The following is an 11,957-nucleotide window of genomic DNA, read 5'->3' on the forward strand; positions in this document are numbered from 1 at the left end:
CTATTTAAAGGATCGTAATATTTACGCGAAAAATCTTGAACAATTTATACAGGGTGTCTCAAGACAACTGAAACCCCTTTCCTGCTAAGTCGCCACCTAGGCCGAGTTCTCCTTCCGTCCATGAACTCAATACCATCGTCCCATTCTCCTTCATCAATTGGCAGTGGCCCCACACCATTCTCCCTATCATGAAAGGCCGCTTCAAAATCGTTCATGATAACTGCTGCATCAACAGCATCCCAAGTCTGCCTCACGATATTGACAACATCAAGTAATGCGATTTTAGGACATTGTCTATCATTAGCTGTGTTTGCACTTCCAGTTCTTCCATTGTTTCTTATCATGTGACGTAAATGACTTCATTACGGTTACATCCATTGGTTGAGCGATGGATGTTCACCCGGCTGGAATGAAATCAATAGTTCCACTAATTTCTGTCACTGCATGTCCGAACATTTCAGTCCTATGTACCCGATATCTGTTCACGAGAATGAGGAACTGCTCACTGATTTCTGCCTCCACATGGGACGAAACACTTCATCAAGCCAATGCTCTATACAACTTTCCAGAAATGGGGTGCTGTGTGTAAACTAGGTTTACAGGCCACCGTAGACAAATTCACTGTAGTGAAATATGACATGCATTTATGGAGTCACGTGGTTTATATGTTCACCCTTATAATAATGTTGTAATAAAGATCACTTCGCATGTGGAGTCACAAGAAGCACGTAGTTCCTCTTGCGTTTGTCCCTGTGGGCTCTAACAGGAATCTGGTGTTTTAGTATTGATGTTTACAAATGCTGAGTGTCCGAAATAGTGATGTCATAAGGGGAAACTGGGCCTTATGGTGGAGGGACCAAGGAGATAGTCATGGTTGACCAACACACTTGAATGCCTTTAATGACGGACAAGGGGAAAAAGTTAGTTCCAATGCAAGCCACCAAAATATTCCTTCCGACTGTTTTTCACCATTAACCTCCTACAACATTACGAACGTAAATCATCCCAAAACACTCCATTGCAGACGGACCGGATGGTTGCGAAAACTCCCTATTTTCACCGTCACGTTTATTCGACTTTATGGTATGTAAAGCCCGTAGCACACTAGCCGCCAACTTCGGCGTTCACAGGCGTTTTTTGCTGCAAGAGTCCTGAACGCCTGAAAAATCCCTAGTCTGCTACGAACGGCGTCGGCGAACGCGACTTGCCGCCACTTGCCGCAACTAAACGCCAAATATCTAACATGTTTGATTTTTGACGCGTGTCGCCGCGTTTGAACGCAAGAAGAAGCCAGGTGTGCTACGGATTGCCGCCTGAATTGGCGTCGGCGGCGAGGCTATGGCCAATCAGTATGCGTCTTGATGTCACATGATTTCAAAATGGCAGCCTAAAGTGGCGGAAAAGACGCTACTGGACGCCGATTCTGGGCAGGTGTGCTCTGACCGGGATCCACTGCCCGCCAACTTCGGCGTCGAGAGGCGTCAGCTGAACGCTTCTTGTCGCCAAAGTTGGCGGCTAGTGTGCTGCGGGCTTTAGGTTCCTAACTATCCGGGTATAACTGACCAGACTCTATTATCGGAAGAAACTCGAAATGAATATGCAACTTACAGCAACGTCGGCCAATACCAAATTGGTTTTCAGACATTCACTATAGGCCAGTTTGCACAAAAGAGTATTCAACACCAGTGCATAATAAAAAGATGGGCTAAATTTAAATTTCTCCTTTGTAAGGTCTCTTACAACCGGGACAAGAATATTTCTGAAGTTATTAAATCTTGCTTAGTTTCTATATAGTTCAGTGTATTACGCATACCTGATAATCCCATCATAATAGGCTGTTTCCCTAGGTACCATCACTCCTGCTGTATGAACCGTAAATTACTAGGCAACCTGCTGCGGCAAATGATACAAGTAGGTACTGGATTTGATCAGGTGAAAAGGTTTTGAAAAGTCCTTTAGATAGAATGTCCAGGACACAACGGATTCTAATATGCGATCAAGTCTCAGTTATTGACAGTTATGGCCTCTATACGACCATATACCATAATCAGTCAGAATACAATAGGGCCCTACTCTTTTTCGAGGGTGACATTTCCTACTTCTACACTGGCTGTGTATGCTTTTATTCACTCGATGTATGTCCCTCTGTCCAATGCATAGCAGCACGCTGAATCGCTGTACGGTAGTCTAGTGAATGTTATCCCCTGAAGGTGAAACAATGAACGTAGTCAGTAACACGATTGAATGAACATACTTGTAATTCGAAAACGCTTTAGCGAGAAAACTTCACCAAATTATCAGCAAAACTCCAGATGATCAACGGTGCCTCACCGTAGGATATGTCAAATGCACGCGGTCAGTACAAAAATAGTAGATAGCCATGTAATCGGCGCAGCGAATATTTAATGTGAATCGTGACTAGCATCTGTGTTTATTCAAACCACCTAAACTGATGAGCCAGACATCTTGGAAGTATCAGCAAGTTGACTTGCCCATCTTTTCTCTCATAGTCAGTCAGTCCATATACTCGTAGAGGACTGTGATTTTGGATGATACGCCGCCATTTTTACCGTCATAAATTGTTGCCAACTACGAATTACGAATTATATGTACACTAGTAAAATATTAGCAACATTTTACCAACATTTTACCAACATTTTTACAACAATTTAGCAACAAGCCCTTCAAGGCCATGTGTACACTAGCAAAAAATAGCAACAAACCTTTTTTTTACAACATGTTGGTAAATTGTTGCAAACTTTTTAGCGGAAAACAGGTATTTTGGAGGGAAAATGGATGATTCCAAGGAGAGAAGATGTGTTTTGAGTGCTTCTGCAGCAAGTTTGGCTGTCATTGTTGAGAGGCGGAAGAGGCGGCGAAATAAACCAAAGAGAGTATGGACCAGGCCTTGGATCAGAATGAGGGTGGATCACGGGGCATATCACTGCCTGTTAAAGGAGTTGCAGCTGACTGACAAGCCATCATACAAAAACTTCCTGCGAATGGATGAAACTGCACTCGAAGAACTTCTTGAAAAGGTTTCACCACCCATTACGAAGCAAGACACTCACTTGAGAGTTGCTGTACCAACCGCTTGTTCAAGTCACATGACCTCAGGTAGATCACAAGATGCAAATTCTATTTCTGATTGGCTGAAGAGTTTGCAACGTTTTTACAACATTCAACAAAGAATTGCATTGCATTTAATTTGCAACAATTTTACAACAATTTTACAATATGTTGTGAGACGCGTTTTGCTCTGTACACACTAAGCAACGTTTTCGCAACATTTGTTGCAACTGAAAATGTTGTAAAAATGTTGCTAATATTTTACTAGTGTACACAGGCCTTTACGAATTATATGATATTGATCATACAGGGTGATAGTTGGCCAGCCGATATATATACACATACATCTATAGTTACATTTTGTTTATTCCCCTAGTGTTCGGAGTTCTTTCTTCTGGCTACCCAGTATATGGACTTTTGCGTTTAAAATTGTTAGTGTCCACAATGTCATTGATGTCCTGGTGCAGCACAAATGGCTCTGGTCGTAATCATAATCAATATGATTACGACCATTGTGTTTCGGACATACGCTACCGCTAATGAATGTGGTGTGTATGATCGTTGTTAAAGTTGTCAGTACTTATGGCCTGACAGTTCACACGGTTACCGGTGAAGGGCCAGTCAAGTTAATTCACATTGGATATCTCTTGAAGTTTGCTAAAAAGTGAAATATAGGGGACTCACATATTCGGGTGAGTTTGCTTATTCTTTCGATAATTGACTTGCGGCGTAACTATATTGAGATCATCATTAAAATCCCCTTCTGTTAATAGTACATTTCAATAAGTTCATGGAGCCATGGCAAATTTCAGGCTGCATAGTACATTTGTATTCTATGCCTATGATAGGTTCAAATAAAAACTATTAAAGATGTGCGTGGCATTGTATTTTTCTCAATAAAAATAGATTTTGTTGATTCCTTTTTGCCATGCTCGACACTTACCATTGCTATACCTTAGCCAAGCAATAGCCTGCGAAGGGATCGCTTGACCCACCTTGGCACTCAAGCCAGAGTATTTTTAAATTCTTTCCACTAAGGGTAGCCCATCCACGAATCAATGCTCGTATAGTGATTTTCTGACATGTTTGAGTTCATTTTAGAAGACTGTTTTGATATCATGCCCCATTTTATTTAATGCTTGAGCAGTATAAGGTTGGTGTAATGATGCCAGGGTTAAATTTAGCAAGATGTTAAGAGCGAATGCCGTCTTTTAAATGCATAATGAACCGTTGCTACACATAAGTGAAGTTGCAGTTCAGAAACGGATCATCCCTGGGCATTTCTTACGCAGATCGAGTTGGCTTCTTGTCATTCTTGTGGGTATCAGAAATCATTATCAGTTGTGCACCGAAAACAGTTGTGAGCTACATTTGTACTCCCGCGCAAAATTCGGAGATATTTTTGCTTGAAACCAACAAAACATGATCAGTTTGTGCCCATGTTTTCACTTACTCTAGGCAAGTAATAGGTTGAAAAACTAAACAAAATTAATTAAGTTTATAAAGGTATTGATACCGAACTGGAGGTATTGGCTGTCTCACCCAAGCCGCGAGGATGGGGCTAAAATGTAGACCAAAACCGAGGCGTAGCCGAGGTTTTTCCCAATATTTTATCTCCACCCGAGCGGTCTGGGTGAGACAATCAATACCGACAGTGAGGTGTCAATTTCTACTCTAAAACATATCAAATTAAATATCGGATATTGTGGTTTTAAATGCTTTTGAATGGTTCCACATTTTGCACAAATCCAAGCTGTTATGGTTGTCTCACCCAAACCTCTGTGGTGAAAACGAGGCTATATACATTAGCCATTATGAAAATGAAATATTCTCACTCGGGTGTTTTAGAATATCCAACTAATGGTTAAGGTGAGACACGCATTTTAACTTATGCCTCTCGAGTTAACCACAAACTGAAATTCCTTGAACTTATTGGTCCAACTGACTCACCCAGGGAATCGTTGGATTCTAAGATAGCCTGTCATTTGGACAATATCCATCAGGTATTATACATGCACTGTTTTTCTCTACGGAATACGTCCATCTGCTCTTGTTCCCCACTGAACCCCGTCAAATCATGTTTTAAGTGTAGTGTAAGAATGATAGATTTATTATCATGATCAGAGCTGTCATATTACAAGTGGGGCTGCATGTATAGTGATGCTTTGAAAAATGTAATGTCTATGCTGTGAAATTATCTATTGATGCATTGGAAAGTTTAATGTTCACTGTGCATTGAGGTACTGCATGTGTCACAGCAATGCACGAAGACAGTGTACCCTGTCAACATATTGCAATGCGATGTGTCAATTTTGTCAATTTGTACAAATCATATTCTTTAATCAATAGATCCAACTTTAAGAATTTGAGCCCAACTTTTTTTAGCCTACCTATCTCAAACATGTTTTTAGTCGAATTGAAAAAGGTAGATACACGAAACTTCGTTATCTCATTTTGGGAGTGTCCAGACAATGCCAGTTGTATCAACTTAAAGGCATTAATAACCTATTTGTAGCACAATATTTTGAACTACAATTGTACTACCACAGGAAGTTTGTCTATTGGTATAAAATAATTCTAATTTAGACACTTTAGATACCATTCTTAAAAAGTAGTGCAACAATATCCCTTTTTGGAAAACATTTTCATTTGACTTGGGTTTTACTAGAGTCTTTAAAAAAGAGAGTCAGGCAACTAGGGACCATATGGCTTCAACAGCAAAACCGCCGCCTAATTCGGAAGACGCGCGTTGTGACAGAGCTCTCTCGGGTCACGTGGTACACCCAGGCCAATTTCGCACAACTGGACTTTGAACAAATCTTTGATCAGCTGAACATGGCCATTACAAACAACCCGTTTTAAAGCAAACGCCTGCTTCAAAGTAACTGATCTCTATACAACTATTTAGATATAATTATATGACAAGTGATATGCTTCGCATTTTGCTTTACGACAGTTTGAGGAGAAGGGATGGCACTGGTTTGAACATAAATTTTCGGAAAGCGTTTTTCTACTCCACATTATCACATATTTTTGTGGTCGGCAGTTTAGTATGTTGTCGGTGCTGAATGGACCATCTTAAGGTATTACATTGTTCCATTTTGGTTGTCGTCTAATTGGATATTCATATCTTATTAATTTTGACCAACTGCAACCAGTTTGATAGCAGGTTTAATTTCGCGATCGCGGTAAAAAACGAAAAAAACATGAAAAAATGCAAAACGTCTCGTTTTTTGTGGTTAGGTGTTCACATGTTAAGAAATCGCATTTATGTCTATTGATATTATTCTAATTTAATGAAGCTGTTATTTAATGGGATATTTTATAGTTTTGTGATTAGGAGCCCAGTTTCTAGTTTATTTAGATAAGAAAACGGTTCATTTTCTCATTTCTTTGCAATTTGTTATAAAAATCCATAATTATGTTGTAATCAATGGCAACATATACTGTAAATTGTTTCTCATGAGGTGACTCAAAAATTGATGTGCACATCATAAATGTTTGTAAGGTTTAAGCATATTTGCGTGTTCAACAATATTGGACAGTATACTCACACCACTTTGCGCTTGTGTGCCAAAATAAGCTCATCGATGGGAAAATGAACCGTTTTCTAATCTATTCCAAATCACCAAATTATCAAATATCCCAGCTTATATAACAGCTTCATTAAATTAGAATACTGTCAATAGACATAAAATGCAATTTCTTAACATGTGAACACCTAACCACAAAAAACGAGACGTTTTGCATTTTTTCATGTTTTTTTCGTTTTTTACCGCGATCGCGAAATTAAACCTGCTATCAAACTAGTTGCAGTTGGTCAAAATTAATAAGATATGAATATCCAATTAGACGACAACAAATGGAACCATGTGATATCTTAAGATGGTCCATTCAGCGCCGACAACATACTAAACTGCCGACCACAAAAATATGTGATGATGTGGAGTAGAAAAACGCTTTCCAAAAATTTATGTTCAAATCAGTGCCATCCCTTCTCCTCAAAACTGTCGAAAAGCAAAATGCGAAGCATATCACTTGTCATATAATTATATCTAAATAGTTGTATAGAGATCAGTTACTTTGAAGCAGGCGTTTGCTTTTAAATTGGTTGTTTGTAACGGCTATGTTCAGCTGATAGAAGATTTGTTCAAAGTCCAGTTGTGCAGAATTGGCTTGGTTGTACCACGTGACCCGAGAGAGCTCTGTCCCAACGCGTGTCATCCGAAACGGGCGGCGTCTTTGATGTTGAAGCCATACGTTCCCGAGTTGCCTGACTCTTTATTTAAAAGACATAAACTGACGCTTGGCCTGCACATTCTTTTGATTGGCAGCGGTGAGTAATTAATATTTTGTGGTTCCGTTGTTAATCAATCGATTAATCATATGTTAAGGTCGACGGCTGTTGGGCTGCTATTGGCATATGCGATCATTATTACCGGCATCGCGACTTAATGGATTTTTGCTCGAGGTCATAATACCAGCTATTGCGAGCCTGGCCAATTAAGCCACTGAGCACACAAGCTAAATTGGTCATGGCAGACCTAATAGAAATGGATAGGAAATATCAATAAAGTTGGTTTTCCGGGCAGGGTGTTAAAATAATCCCAGCTCCCGACTTCTGACACAATTCTATATGTCAAGGTATTTGCAGACAAAAAATGGAGCGATTTGGATGCAAATTCGATGTGTCCATCTATAGGTTGAAAATTTTGGTAAATTGTTAATGCTTAGCTCATTGCCTGTAAAGTGTAAATTCTTGAGAAATCGGGATTTGGGGGCTTTTCTAGCTGCGCTAGCCCTGAAACTACTCATTTGATATGAATTCCCGACTTCGGACCTGGTTAATATTACACTTTTCAATTAGAATGACTTAAATTTTAGCAAACCGTCGATAAGTAATTAAGTACATGTACTTGTAACAATACGCGTAAAAAATTACTAGTATTCTGTAACACCTTACATTCAACCTCGTATTCATAGCCTGTTTATCTGATTTGTTGGACACACTACATGAGGTAGGATTAGAGAGTGTACTGTATTACGCTGGTTGTGCTCTGATTGGCTGAGGTGGTTATTTCTTATAGTTGGTGATGGCTGTCATACTATTCAGGTGGTGGATAGCAATGAGTCACAGTATAGTCTTGGCTGATCCAGTGTTTCCCGATCCAGCTTTTTCGAATACCCTGAAGGTATTGGCTCATCGGTGCCGGCCTGACTAACTTACTGAACTTGCTTAATTACTGTCGTTTTCACAGCGCGTATTGGTACATTTCGTTAGCCTCATAGCATAATTGCCTAACTCATATTCATTTTGAAGGTTTTGAGAAAAATTAAAGAACCATTTTTTTAGACAACGCTTAGGAAATTTTTATTCGAACTTTAACAAAAACTTATAACAGATGTCTCAACATTTTTAAAACCATTAAATAAGTAAACAATGCTTGAATAACACAGAAAAGTGACATAGACATAATATTTTCACATTATGGCCAAAAGATGACTTTAGGCAATTATGCTATGAGGCTAACGATTTGGTAATTTATCACTTTTCTTTAAAATGTCTACAACAGTTCCCAGTCATAAAGGGTTGATGACAGTTAAGGGACTTGCATTGACAGTGACAGATCAAATGACCTCTTCAAATACTGTTGGAATGGACGAAAACGTATTGCTTTCCAGCCTCTGTAACCATTTCGACTATATTTTATCAATTCTTTATTCGCACCAGTGAGTACAATTCAAAACCGTGCAGACAAGACACTTGACAAACTGTCCTAAATGTAACATAAGTGGTAAACTAAACATTCCAATAGCATCAGTGCCTGGTAGAGAGGATTAAGTTGAGCAATGATTAAACCAATGAGACATCAATTTAGAATACCGCAGTTCCCAAGCTTGTTTTGGAGACATGGTTAACCAATTTTATCGTAGATTGGCTTTTTCGGCTCATCGAATTACATTTCATATTAGAAGGTATAAAAAATTTAGAGTGCAATTGCAAACAAACGACATTAATAAAATTATTCTGTCTGGTATAACGCGAATATCTGCCTATCGACAACGCCGATTCCGTAATGGACTTTTTTTCGATCTAGTTCCTATAATATATAAGGATCTCGTTGGTAAATTTTGGTTAACAGAACAAGATTACTTACGTCATCGGGACCTTATTTTAATGATATTGACGAGATTTTACTTGCAAATGAAAAGGAAGTGTCCCCACTCTTGTCCTTTTTGGCATCTGGAAAATGACTGTGATAAACACCGCTGGTGCGACTCTCTCATTCACTCACTGCGGCAACATGACGTGTTTGTCTACGTAATGACACGTCTACACTCTCCTTTGTCTTGGGCAGCTGTGCTCAGTGCATTCCTCCCTTCACCTGCTGACTCAGCATGTCTTGTCACTGCGTCCGCTGGTGCGAGGAAACATGCAAATCGGTTCCGCACCTTTTCAGGGGTACATCTGTTGATAGTGAACTTTAATATTATCAACATCTTCGGTGCCAGAGAGTTGCATATGAATTACTACGTTGTTACTAGAAATGCCATAGCAAGGCCGGAAATTGACATAAACGGCAATGGACACTCGCCACTTGTCTACCAAAATTGAGAAAGACGACCTGTCGTTCTGGAGCATAATCAAACTTGTCATTGATGCCAACATCGGTTTGTCAGTCACCTGAAACATAACCCTTAACATAAACGCAGACATGTTTGCTCAACGGTATTTTATAAGGCAAGTTTTGCAGGTGCTCGAAGTAAGATTGCTTCAAAAATCACCCCTTTTTTTCTTCCAACGGTTTAAAGTGAAATTATAGTCATACTTTGCGCGTGTTTTTTTTCTTTTTCTTTGAGATTCATAATGTTTAAGAGCCACATCTATAAGTTACCAGAAAAATTAATGAACTTACTTAACACAGCGTTTCACCATGTTTTAGGGGTATTGATATCAACATCAAATCATGGGGAAGCTAAATAAAGTGCCTCTTATGCCCCTTTTTGTGAATTATTGCATAAAATTGAAATATTTCCGATAAATGTGGCCGACGTTAAAGCATTCCTTTTAGTATATTAATAAGAAGTGAGTATGGCTGTCACATTTCATCATCATCATCATCGTCATAATTTCCGGCCTTGCGAATCTTTTTGGATCTTTGCCAATAAAAGTTATACTGAACTGCGCTTAAAGACTCGAAAATTAAATGCAAATAAACTCAGCTTGTGCCGCAAACAACAACAAGATTGGTCAAAATTAGTCATTATGTTTTGTGTACTTATATTTCGTCCCAGACATTAAGAATGGTCTTTGGTTTTAAGGAACCTCTTTTTTAGACATGGCCCGTTTATTGCTGGTCATATTACAGAATATGCCAAAGATACCAACAATAAGACCCCTAAAATATAAGGAAATATATGAAGAAAAAAAGTTGTAAACATGTTGTAAACATGTTGTAAACATGTTGAATATAATTTCATTGAAATTTACACTTGTATGCCGCAAAATCCGTCAATAGATATTGATAGCATCGACGATTAGCAAGAAATTTCCCCGACTTGACCAGACATTTTAACAAAAGTCATCTGTCTTAAAAGTCATCTGTCTGGTCCCCACAATTCTCTTGGAATTAACTTGTGAAAATGACGTCAGGCGGAGAACTGACCCCGAACATGATTTGCACAGTGATTCTGGAAACATAAAACATATCCTTTTTTATCCACTACGGATAGTGCTGCAGATTTTGGGAATGGTCTGTTATCCATACATGTATTTAGTAAACAGCGTTTTGGGTGTTGATATCAATGTTGAAATGCATTTAATGCATTAATAAGCACTGGTGTGATTAAATCTGGGAAACGTTACCCTGCAATCTACTGTCCTTCTCTGGTAGGCCCGGCTGTTAGAAATAGATCTTGAGAAACAATACCATGTTGACATGTTGTTAAGTGTGTACTGATGTACATGAATCGGCATGTTAACATGCTGTAACGGGTTACCATGCTTTCTGACTACCGGGTCTGGTTCTTGACCTGACCGAAGATCACAACAGATTTGTGTGGCCACGCACTTCAACATCAAATATTATTCTTTCATTCTTCTTTTTGTATTACATGTACACTTCGTATATATTGGCTCGCACGCGCATGGCTTTTGAAGAACCGGACAACAAATCAATAGTGTTTGATCATGGGCACATTGCATTAGCACATTGGCCACCAAGGTTGCTTACACAAGCTTACAAACCTTTGCCATTTGATGATAATCTAGAAACCTACAAACTGACAAATTATGCAATATTGTTATTACTTATTCGAAGTCAAAAGTATTTCAAATTGATGTATGCCTTTGATTCCTGTTGTTGCTGATATTAAATTTCTGTATCATGGTGTAAACCAAAGTATTATTTACATATTGAGAAGCTATTCTCGTGTTGTATTTACATGTAATTTCAATGTGCACAAATCTAGCAAGGGGTATCTAATGTACAGTTCGGCTTCAACTTCGCTGTTAACACCTGGTTATTGAAGTACCGAATTTGACTGGTGTTTGCAATTCGATTGTAAAGTTCGAAGGCAGAAAACGCTTTTGACTAAAATTGGCTAAAACATGTCGTTTAATTTACTTTTAGCATGGCAATGCTGATTTTTTTAAACAAGAGTTTGCCAAAACTGTTGGTTTAAATAAAATCAATATTCCACAACATGGTTACATGTACATGAGATATTAAATGGAAGAAACGAAAGACAAAAATAACACAAAAGGTTATATCTATTGTAGCGATTAAAAAGCCTAATTCACATTCCGATATGCGACTGTTTTTGAAAGAATTGTGATAGTACTTAACATTTTAGCGATGTTGATACAAAACAGCTTCGGCAACACT

General features: G+C 38.7%; 1 protein-coding gene across 2 annotated transcripts in view; it reads left to right on the forward strand.

Moving 5' to 3' along the window:
• Window positions 1-3,651: 3,651 nt before the first annotated feature.
• The window catches only part of LOC135492604 (ionotropic receptor 25a-like), a 59,475-nt gene continuing 51,169 nt past the window's right edge, over window positions 3,652-11,957 (forward strand). For both annotated transcript variants that reach the window (XM_064779154.1, XM_064779153.1), the window contains exon 1: window positions 3,652-3,761. The gene's annotated coding sequence lies outside the window, so the exon portion shown is untranslated. The remainder of the gene's footprint in view (window positions 3,762-11,957) is intronic.

Source organism: Lineus longissimus, chromosome 8, assembly GCF_910592395.1.
Source record: "Lineus longissimus chromosome 8, tnLinLong1.2, whole genome shotgun sequence".
Taxonomy (NCBI): Eukaryota; Metazoa; Nemertea; class Pilidiophora; order Heteronemertea; family Lineidae; genus Lineus; species Lineus longissimus.